The sequence below is a fragment of the Neofelis nebulosa genome, chromosome 1, assembly GCF_028018385.1.
Source record: "Neofelis nebulosa isolate mNeoNeb1 chromosome 1, mNeoNeb1.pri, whole genome shotgun sequence".
In the NCBI taxonomy this organism is placed as follows: Eukaryota; Metazoa; Chordata; class Mammalia; order Carnivora; family Felidae; genus Neofelis; species Neofelis nebulosa.
In genome coordinates this window covers 76,587,153-76,599,247 of record NC_080782.1, presented here as the reverse complement: position 1 = coordinate 76,599,247, position 12,095 = coordinate 76,587,153, and the positions used below count along the sequence as shown (strand labels likewise).

Genomic DNA, 12,095 nt, shown 5'->3' with positions numbered 1-12,095 from the left:
AAACTGGAACTGCAATAACTTGTTACAGAAATACGATTGCTCTAATCTGTCTTTCAGATAGCACTAGACACAAATATCATGCATATTTAACAAGGATTTAAACAAATATTTAGCCAATATTAACAAATATTTGCTAAAAAGATGATCATTTGTTAAATCTGTTAAATGATCCAGCTAAATAAATGAGTAATTTTTCAGAATATTTATACATGTCAAGCCTAGTATATAACACATGCAGTACAGTACATTAATTCTCTCATGTGTCTCCATAGGTCAATGGAATAATAAACCCCAGTCGTTCATTATAAAGATGGAATGCTGATGTGATTTTCTTGGGACTCTAAGCCATAGGACTTCTACCCTGAAAATATTGAAAGATTTATACCTCAAAGATAAATTATCAACACAGAGATTATGCTTCCCAGTGTTGGAAAATGTGAAATAACAATAAGGTAGTGGTCAGAAAACCATATTTCTCTACTTATATTGTGTGACAGACATGAAAATAAACCATAGGACCTAAAGAAAAATTGGGACAGCTTTAGAGCATTTTATCTGTGTCTCTTTTTTTCTGTTCCAGTTTATTTGGTTTTCATGAGATCCTGTTTATGAGATTCTCTAGGAGCCTTTGCTATAGAGTGCCTTTTGTTTCCTTGACCTTGTGACATGAAAAGTAGATGAATATAAAGGATGTGGGGAGGGGGAGGAGAAAGACATTCATTCAAGATAATATAAAGGTTCTCGCTCTCACAAGTTACAGAATTAATGATTTTTGACACTAATTCTAGGGCTAAAGAAATTCTTTAAGGGGTGATAGAAAGAAAGTGTCTGGTTGCTTAACTTATCATCATTTATTGCAAACCTAAAGGTTCTGACTATAGTAGATGGACTTTTTTTAATTCTACACAAAGACAAGGTAACTGTTTCTAATATTTTGCCCCCCCACCACAAACTCTAGTATGAAACAAAGTAATAAGGCCCAATATTAGCACATCTTACTATCACAGAAATTAAATAGATTTCTAAATCACTGCATGAAATTTTAAGTATATTCTTTTGACATGTATTACTATGACAGTAATTACCAGCTTATAAATACTCCTTCCACAAACATTTATTGAACACCTATTTGGTGTTAGACATATTGGTAGTCTTAGCAATGCATGGCCTATCTCTAACCCAGTACTTTTCAAACATTACAGAAATGACGCATTCTCTTATCTGTTTTTTCAAACAGACTTGTATTCCTTGAAAGCAAAATCACTGTCAGTAGAGTTGTCAGTAACAACTCCCCAGTGAAGAAGTTACTTGAACAAAATTTTGAAAGCCACTAATGGTAATCATAGTATTGATAATAATTACAATATTAAGAAGGAAGAGGAAAAGAAGAAGGGGCAATATTGAAGGGATTGCTAATTACTAGTATTCTCTGTTTATTTTTCCATTTAATCCTATCATAACTCTATGAAGGAGATAACATTATGGATCGATCCCATTTACACATTAGTAAGTCAAGATTCCAAAGTGTTAGTAGCAAGGTGTTAGCATGATCAAATTCATCCAAGAAATAGAAATGAGGAGGTGGAGAGTGGTAGACGGAGAGAGGGGTGTCTGTGGCCCATCATTATGAGGCACTAGATACGTATATCTGGATTTTGGAAGCCAGAGGTCTGGGTTGTAGACATAGATTTAGGAGTCCTTGACTTACACAGAGTAGTCAAATGCTTGTACGTGTATAAACAGGACAACAAAGAAGAAGAAGATGGGTTGAGTAGAATACTTACAGAATACAGAAGGGAGAGTATTATGAAAACAAAGGAGGAAATGATGTCAAGGAAGAGTGATGGAAGTATCAGATTCTGCAGGAGAGGTGAAGTAGGATGAGAAGGGAAAGCGCACATCATTTGAGAACTTGGGGTAGAGGAGTATTTGTAGTCATGTGATTGAGCATGTGATGTGGCAAAAGCCAAAGCTGAGGGCTATGGAAAGAAACAATGGATACATGCATCCCAATATTTATAACAGCATTATCTACAATAACCAAACTATGGAAACAGCCCAAGTGTCCACTGACTGACAAATGGATAAAGAAAAGATAGTATATACATACAACGGAGTATTACTCAGCCATAAAAAAAAGAATGAAATCCTGTCATTTGCAACCATGAGGCTAGAGCTCGAGAGTATAATGCTAATAAAATAAGTCAAAGAAAGACAAATACCATATGATTTCACTCATATGTGGAATTTCAGAAACAAAACAAACAAGCATAGGGAAAAAGAGAGAGAGGGGGCAAACCAAGAAACAGACTCTTAACTATAGAGCACACACTGATGGTTACCAGATGAGAGGGGGACAGGGGGATGGGTTAAAAAAGAGACGGGCATTAAGGAGTGCATTTGCTGTGATGAGCACTCAGTGTTGTATGGAAGTGTTGAATCACTATATTGTGTCACCTGAAACTAATATTACACTGTATGTTAACTAACTGGAATTTAAACTAAAACTTTAAAAGAAAGAAAGAAACAAACAAACAAACAAACAAACAGGGGCGCCTGGGTGGTTCGGTTGGTTAAACGTCCAACTTTGGCTCAGGTCATGATCTCATGGTTCATGGGTTTGAGACCCGTGTAGGGCTCTGTGCTGAGCAGCTCAGAACCTGGACCCTGCTTCAGATTCTGTGTTTCCTTCTCTTTCTGCCCTTCTCCCACTCGCACTCTGTTTCTCTCTCTCTCTCTCTCTCTCTCTCTCTCTCTCTCTCTCTCAAAGATAAATAAACTTTGAAAAAATTTATAAAAGGAAAGAAAAGAAACAACGAAGACATGGAGTGAAAACTTCTCTCAAGGAACTTGGCTATAAAAAAATAATATAGAAGTAAGGGCAATATAAGATAAAGGAAAGAGCTTTTACATTTTTAACATAGGAGATATATAAATATGTTTCTGAACTGAGGATAACTTAGTAGCTCCCAGGAAGAAGTGAGATTTGAGATGGAGAAGAGAGGTGACTGATATAGGAGGTTGGGGATCATGGAATCCAGAACAAAGATGGAGAAATTAGGAAAAGCTAGCAAAGAGCCTCTAAAATGAATGTGGGTGAGTTAAGCCATAAGCTAAGTCATTAAACACACAAACATACTGGAAAAGAATGTGTGTATTATATTGTAAACAGCTAATCTCCGAGTATATACAAGGCTCTTTGAACTCCGTGAAAGTATGACCAACAATCAATAAAAATAGGGATATGATATGAGTAGCAAGGTCACAGGAAGGCAAAGCAAACAACCTGTAAAAAAGATAATTAAATTCACTCAGAACAAGAGGTATACAAATGAGGATATACAGAGATATTTGTTTTCACTCATCAGATTGTCAACAATTCAAAGGTTGACAACTTTGAACTTTTGTTATTGTCACAACCTTAAAAAGAAGGAAAACTTGCAATATATACATATCATAAATTTCTTTACCCTTTGAACTAGAAATCCCACTTCTGGGAGTTTATCTCATCCTTAATTTAAGAACACCTTGGTCTTTCAGGATTCCTTTTTTTTTTTTTTTTTAATCTTTTGTTTCTTTAACTTTTCAGATTCTGAACTTCTTGGACTCAAAAATTCCATGTCATTTGAAACATTTTTTTAATTAGAAAATATTTATATCACTCACAAAATAACATATATTCAAGGTTATTTTTTGCAACATTCTTTATAATAGCAAAAGATTAGAATCTCTCTTAGTTTCCACGAATATTGGACTGACTAAAAATGTCTTATGGTATAGACCATGTAGTTTTAAAAATGAAATATATATATATATTCTGTGTCATAATATATCATCAGAGTATGTGATGTAGAGTACCCTTGGATAGATTTAAAACTAAAAAAAAAAAAAAGAAAAGAAAAGAAAACCATGGTGCAAGACAATGGATATAGTAGCCTTCATTTGTGAAATGAAAGAGGAAAATAAGAATATATATTTAAATTACATGAAGAACCACAAGTCAAAACTAAAAGTTAATGCCTACCAAAAGGGGCAAGAAAGGGAAGAGATACGAGAATGCAACTTCTCAACATATATCTTTTCATATCATTCTGATTTTTGGATAATTTAACTATGTTAGCTATTAAAAAAATAAGAGCATTGAAAGAAAACATGAAATAAAATTTATTGTTTGCACTCCTAACCTTTATTCATGATTAAATCGGTAAATGCTGCACAAAAGCTGTTCTCAGCCATAAGGCTCTAAAACATTTTGTCTCCATCAGATGTGAAGTATTCTGTATAATAAAATATCAAGGTTAGGAATGATTTTTTAAAATATATTAAAGCCAATGTTTTCCCCAATACTCTCATGCACTTAATATCCAATGTGCATTTGGAAATGCAGTGCAGTAGTCTTGACCTTATGCACAGGGATTCTTTCCAAGATCCCCCACTGGATGCCTGAAACCAAGCACAGAACTAAACCCTGTATATACTGTATTTTTTCACTACACATACATACCTATGATAAAGTTTAATTTATAAATTAGGCACAGTAAGAGATTAACAATAATAACCAATAATATAAAGTAGAACTATTATTAACAATACACAATAATAAAAGTTATGTGAATGTGGTCTCTTTCAAAATATTTTATTGTAGTGTACTCATCTTCCTTTAAAAATTTTTTTTAATGTTTATTTATTTTTGAGAGAGAGAGAGAGAGAGAGAAAGAGACAGAGCGCAAGCAGGGGAGGGGCAGAGAGACCAGAAGACACAGAATCCGAAGCAGGCTCCAGGGTCTGATCTGTCAGCACAGGGCGCGCGCAAAGCTCAAACCCATGGGCCATGAGAACATGACCTGAGCTGAAGTCGGACCGGCGCCCCTCACCTTTCTTTTTAAATTTTTTTTTAAGTTCATTTATTTTTAAGAGGGGGTAGGGGGAGAGGGCGAGTGCAAGTGGGGGAGGGGCAAAAAGAGAAGGAGGGAGAGAATCCAAAGCTCGTTCCTTACTATCAGCGCAGAGCCTCATGTGGGGCTGGAGCTCACAAACCGTGAGTTCATGACCTGAGCCAAAGTCAGAAGCTTAACTGACTGAGCCACCCAGGTGCCCTTGTACTCACCTTTCTTATGATGATGTGAGAAAATAAGTTGCCTCCATGATGAAATGAAGTGAGGTGATGTAGGCATTGTGATGTAGAGTTAGGAAACTACTGACCTTCTGATGATTCATCAAAGAAGGATTGCCTGCTTTCCGGCAGAAGGATCGCATGCTTTCCGGCAGAAGGATCGCATGCTTTCCGGCAGAAGGATCACCTGCTTGTGGTTGACTTGATCACAGGTAACTGAAACAGCAGAAAGCAAAACTGTAGACAGACTACTTTACTTGTGGTCTCAATTGGCTCCAGGGTCTCTTGTGAATGTGACTCACATGTGAATATTATGGCCACATTTTATTGTAGAGAAGCAACAAGTTTAGCAAATGCTATTCTAGGGTTCCCCCCAAAAATGTTTAAACTAGAAATCTCAGCTTTGTTTGTATCACACTGTTAAAATTTGAGAGACAATTCCTAGGAATTTCTACCATCAAAACAGGAAGTATAATGGTTTACCAATATATTACCTGGAACCCAAGAAAGACCATGACTGCCTGGTTCTCTTTTGCTCAGGTTCTGAACTTCTTAGACACAGAAGTCCAGCTCTTGGGAAATATATATATATATATATATATATATATATATATATATATATATATACACACACACAGGGTTTTGTTTCTGTTTTTGTTTTTGTTTTTTTAGTAAGAAGGAGGCTATTTGCATTTGAAACTATGAAGTTTCACAGGCCAAATAATGTTTTTTAACCTCATGTCCAAATAAATTCTGACAGAGAGAAAAAGAATAATTTTTCATAGATGTTATTTGTATATCAGTCCCAAAGAATAAATGCTTTCAACACTGCTGCAAATAGCTCTCAGCTAGTGAAATTTCTGCAACAGACATTTTCCTCTAGAAAGTGTAAAATAAATAAACAAAACCCGTCACAGTGCATTTGGTGGCTTGAATTCTAGGTAGTCTGAATTTAGAGTTACAAATTAGCTTAGCTCTGTATATCCAAAACCTAAAAGAAATTGAACTGTGTAAATAGATGAATAAGTAATAACTGTGAGTTTACCCCCTACCCAATGAGAAAATTGATCTACAGCATCAGTTCTGATATGGTTCCTTAATCAGTAAAATTAAGGGTCTTAGATTAGACTGTATATAGCCCTCACTACCTTAAACATTCTGATTTCCCTTCCTCTTGGTTGCACTAGGAAACAAAGTTGCATTTTTCGGTGGTCCTTACTCTGAGACCAACATTTCCAACCACATCACTCACTACAATAGACAAGAAAATCTGAGCCTTAAACTATACTTTCTGCCAAGAAAAATTTTCAGAGACATATTCTGGAATGAGTGGGAGCCCTCTACAATGCAGAGCTCTGAGAGATGAGAATCTTCTTTTTTATTCCAGCATTTTCTGAAATTCAGAAGCATTATCATTGCTTCATACCCTAGCTGAGAAATATAAGGTTTCTTTCCACAATCTAGGTTGAGAATACCATATAAGAAAAAAAAAAAAATCGAAGTGATCTAACAGCATTCCTCTAAGGTGGTCTGCAACTTTTGCCCTTTCTTAACTGAATATTGAAAAATCTGAAAAAAACACAGCTCAAAGAAAATAGGTTTTATATCTTTATTAACTTTAGATGTTTCTCCCAGGAAAGAGAGATTGTTGGCAGAAAATAATGAAAACACAAGGGCTTGTGCTGTATGCTGAAAGAATTGCTCCTGAGATGATAAAGGTGAATGCAGATAAGGACCATCAAGATGCAGCCTATTTGCTTTGTTTAGTTAAAGAAAATTATGTTTCCATTCCATTCCTATCCATCCTGGCTATGAAGTAACTGTCAACCCAGAGATGTAGAAGCTCCAAGTAAATAATGTAGACTTAATTACGTTGGTGCCCTTTAGGTATCTAATGCATACTATAGATGATTGCACTGTCATTTTATCACTGGGAGGTACAAAATAATAGGCCCATCTTCAAAGGACATGGCCTTAACAGGACTAGTATTTTTACTTTTAGTATCCAGAATACTGGAATAAAGGTAATCATTAACTATAACTTAGGAGTATGGAATAAAGGAAATTACTAACTATAACTTAAAGCAGAAATATGCATACATTTTAGTCATTGCAAGCACTAAGTCAATTTAGGTATTCTCAATGCCACATTTTAATGGAACCAAATCTTCCTACTTGAAATAGGAATTTTATAATAGTCATATGTTAATGGAACAGGAAGAAATTTCTTGGGCCATCTCTGTGCCATGTGGTCCACTGAAACCCCAATTGTAAATAATTTGACCTATTTTGAGACACATATTATCACGTTTAAACATTCATCACCTCCAAATGCATCTTACATTAGGTACTGAATCAATTTAATTGGCAGTGTTTTTCTTTTTCATTGGTACATAAAATAAGAGTGCAACTCTGTGATCATGAAGAATGGTAAGTGACTGATGCTTTTCTTGTCTCATATGGTAAGAGGATTACTTATTTCATGGAATGAAGCAAATAAATAAAGCATTAAAATCAGCGTATGTTTTCTCCAGGCACTAAGGGATGTTAATAGTAAAGCACGCAGTAAAGACCATAACATTATTCTGTGGTAAGCCGAATAATGTCTTTCAAAGATGTCCACATCCAGAACCCCAGAGTCGGTAACTATGTGGCCCAACATGACAAAAGGGATTTCGCAGATGTGATTACATTAAACCCCTTGAGATAGGGAGATTATCTTCGATTATCTGGGTAGGGCCAGAGTAGTCATAAGGGTCCTTATAACAGGGAGGCAGGAGGGGCAGAGTTCAGGAGAGATTTAAGGATGGAAGAAAAGGTTGGAGTGATGTACTTTGAAGAATGAGGAAGGAATGAAAAGATTGTTTTAGAAGCTGAAAAACATGAGGAAACATTTTCCTTCAAAGCCTTCAGAAGGAATGTAGTTTTGCTGACACCTTAAATTTAGCCTGTAAGATCTCAGATTTCTGCCTCCAGAACCATAAGATTAATAAATTCATGTTGTTTTAAGCCTGCGAGTTTGTGTGATTTTTTTTTACACAAAACGGACATTTTTACAGCAATAGGGAACTAATACAATCCTCTCCAAGAAACATCCTCTGAAAAATACAGAATATATTTTACACACCTTCTGGTTGGTCTCAATATATATACATATAGTAATAATTCCATTCTTATTTTATAAGAAGATACAGAGCTCAAAAAAAAAAAAAAGATGGAACAATAGATGTATAGAAAGACGGGTAGATTAGTGAGTACATAATAAAGCAAAAATAGCAACATGCTAATTACAGAATTGAGGAAGTAAGTATATGGATATTGGCTGCATACTTTTCCTTTCAACATTCCCATATTTTTTTAAACATTTTGTAACAAAATATTGGGAAGGAGAAATGTCAAATGCATATTTGACAGCATTAAAATAGAGATGATGTTATTCTTTGAAAGAAAAAAAAAAAAAACAGCTTTCGGAAGCGACCCTGCAAAAAGATAAGCCTGTGCATGGCTAGCACTATGTAATTGGGTTAAATCACAACTTTTATATTAGTCGTAATTTTCATTTATGAGGTTTTTTATATATATAAAGCCAAAACCTGGAATGAAAAAAAATGATTCTTTTTCTTCATTAAGAATAATTTTTTATTCAAGCATGACTTTTAAAATGGTAAAAGAAATCACACGCAGAATTTAACAACATGTACTGAAAGACATGCTTGCTGCAATTCTTATGTCAGCAAAAGAATTATAAAACAATCTTAATATTTCCCAGTCCTGGGGAAAAAATGTGAAGTAGAAATTAGCCTTTAATTCTCTTCCACCCTGTCTACTAGGTCCCACTCTCTTGACCTCCCCCCCAACCCCTCTCTACAAAGGGATTTGCTCTGTATCAGAGTTGGAAAATGAACAGCTAGGTTGTTCTTTACCAAGATGGTTTTATTTTAGCTGGCCTCTGCTAAAAATTTCAGTGCCTTTAGTTCTTACAGTGAATGAATAAACAATGGCAGAGTTCCAAGTCCTGTTCCAAGTCCATGCCACAAAGTATCTGTGAATCTCCAAAAGATGAAGCCTGGCTTGCTTCCAAAATCAGTTCATGAGGTTAGCACTACAACCTATGTGCGGTGAATAGCTCCTGTTACCTGGTTAATAAGTGAAATCATGTAGGAACTGTAAAGTAGACTATTGTTTTCTGATTATTTCCATATCTTTGGATTCAGTTATGCTCACAGTCCACAGCACTGCTTCTGAAATTTTAGAAGAAAACACAATTAATAGGAACAATAAGGTATAAAACTTTTATTCCACCTTTAAATTCTGTGACTGATTTTCATTATCACACTTATATCTCAACTGGTTAATTGTATTTAATTTTTTTCATATTCCTTCTACTTGTTTCATTATATCTATTATCCTCTTAAAATTGCCTATAACCTAGAGTATCTTCAGAAATTAGCCAATTAAACAAAGGCACAGACCATTAAGTAACTTAATTGTTTGTTCAATGGACTTTGCCAGTTTATTTTAGATTATCCTATTTTAAAAATTCACTTAGATGTACTGCCAACATGTAAAGTGCCCTGCTTGATCTCAAGTGAAACCATACTATTATTATACCTTTTTGACATCATCCTTGATTACTGTTGGTAACATTTTCCTCCTTTTAGTTTTAAACTGAACTCCTCCAAAAAAGCATCCCTTATGTCTTCACCTTCTTTGTTAGTTATATAAAGAATAGAGTCCTCTCTCTCTTTTTTCTCTCTTTCTTTTTAATTGCATTGGATTAGATTCCTCAGCTGGGCCCCCAAGTGCTACTCAGCAATTCTTTTATTTAACTCTAATTGATTCCCTATTGCACTTGCCACAGCAACTGTTTGAAAATGCATCTCAAGGCTCCTAATCCACACCTGTCATCCTTACTCTCAGTAAATAATTTTGCCCTCTACCTAAATCACACAGATGACCAAAGCCCTCTGAAGGAAATTCCCATTCTGGTATATATCCAGCATTTGATATTTTCTTGGAAACTTATTCTTTCTGATTCCTCTATGATCTGAAGGCAGGAATGTTACTTCCTTCCAAGACTAAATCTTCTACATTTTCCACTACATAGGAAAAAACACTGCTTCATCTATAATGTTTGCCTGTATGAACAAGTAGATTTCCCCCTTTCTACCCCATAGCACACCAAACAAGTCTGAAATATTTAAACATGACTTTACTGAGGGCTAGAGGATAATGAAAGAGAAAAAGTTCCAAAGAGGTATGTGTAACCAGAGGATCTGATTTGCAATACAATGGACCCGTCTTCAGTTTATGGCCTACTACAGGGTCCTATCTTCTTGGCTTCCTAGACTACCTACACAGAATCCAACAGCATGCAGGAGCATACATCTGGGTAGATGTCCTCCTCAGGAAGAGGCCAAGATAGCAGGATACGAAGACGTAAGTATTTGCTTTCTTGACTTCCCAGGGACCACCTTCAGAGTATTCTTTTCTTTTCTTCTCAAGATGGAGGCTAGGAATATCTACTCTACCATGAAAATCACTCTGTGTTCTACCTACATAAATTTTTTGCCCACGTTCTGTAAATACTTTCCTTATCCTGATTTATAGTCTTTGTTCCTGGAGTACATTTCCTCTGCTTCCCTTCCATGAATTATCTACCCATTCCTTAACACATTTCCAACTTTCGTTTCCTCCAGATGACCTTCCCAGGATTGGGAAGGTCTCTAATTGCACTTATTTGTTTTTCCTCTGATGTAGATGATTCTCAACTTGTAGGATATTTGTTAGTTGTATATTTGGCTGCCTCTTTCACGGGATTGAACTCTTGGGAAGTAAGAAATCTGCCTTTTTCATAATAATATCAAAAATTACATATACGTTATTATTATAATTTATACTTACATGTGTTGATCCCTTTAGGCTGCTTAACAAAAATGCCATAGACTGGGTAGCTTATAAACAACAGAAATTTATTTCTACAGATCTGGAGGTTGGAAAGTCCAAGATCAAGGGGCCAGCAGATGCTGTGTCTGTGAGGACTTGCTTCTTGATTTATAGATGGCTGTTTTTTTTCTCTATATCCTCACCTGGAGGAAGGAGAAGGAGAGCTCTCTGAAGTTTTTCAATAAGGGTTTTAGTAAGGTTTTTTTATAATCCCATTAGTGCCCTCATGATCTAATCACCTTCCAAAGGCCCCACCTCCAAATACTATCACACTGGGGATTAGGTTTCAACATATGAATTTTTGGAGGACACAGTCAGCCTATGGCATTGTGGTCACGTATGTATCCGATGGTCTGCTTTCAAAGTGTTATCTCATTTAATCTTTACCACAAACTTAAGAAATAGGTTCTATTATTAGCTCCATTTTACAAATGAGGAATAGGGGAAAAGAAGTTCGATAACTTGCCCAAATTCCTACGATATTAAGGATTGAACCAGGCTTTATGAGTAAGCATCTAATTCCAGTGATCTCGCCCTTGTGTCTTACACGACCCCCACAACAATCCCTTTCACTAACAGGTACTACATAAATGTTGGTTGACTTTGAGATTGCAATGGTTCTTCCACTTAAAGCAAGGTAAGTTTTAGCTCTCAACTATATTCCATGAGATAGAAAAGATTAGACTTTAAAAATAAAGTGCATCAAAAAGACCACTGCAAATAAGAGACCTCAACTCATACAATTTATAGGAAAAAGTATGGTTTGGGTTCATTTGGAATATCAACATGAGGGTTATTGGCTCCTAATTTAAAATTTTTTGCAGAAAAATAATAAATAAAAACCAAGAGACCATGTGAAGCCACTTACATTTTCTTTATACACATATTCTTGCACACCTAAGTTATGTTACCAAGTCTGATTGAACAGACTATGTTACCATAACATGTCACCATTTTATTTAACCCTATCAGTAAACAGTAGTATTCCCCATAGTACTTTCCTTTTCAGGCTCTTAAGTTAACTAAGAGCTGTATC

General features: G+C 35.5%; 1 long non-coding RNA gene across 1 annotated transcript; it reads left to right on the top strand.

Annotated features, from left to right (window-relative positions):
• Positions 1-5,252: 5,252 nt before the first annotated feature.
• LOC131510753 (uncharacterized) lies at positions 5,253-11,697 on the top strand. Its single transcript, XR_009261179.1, has 3 exons — positions 5,253-5,325; positions 10,462-10,552; positions 11,639-11,697. It is a non-coding gene; the product is annotated as an uncharacterized LOC131510753 (long non-coding RNA).
• Positions 11,698-12,095: the final 398 nt, after the last annotated feature.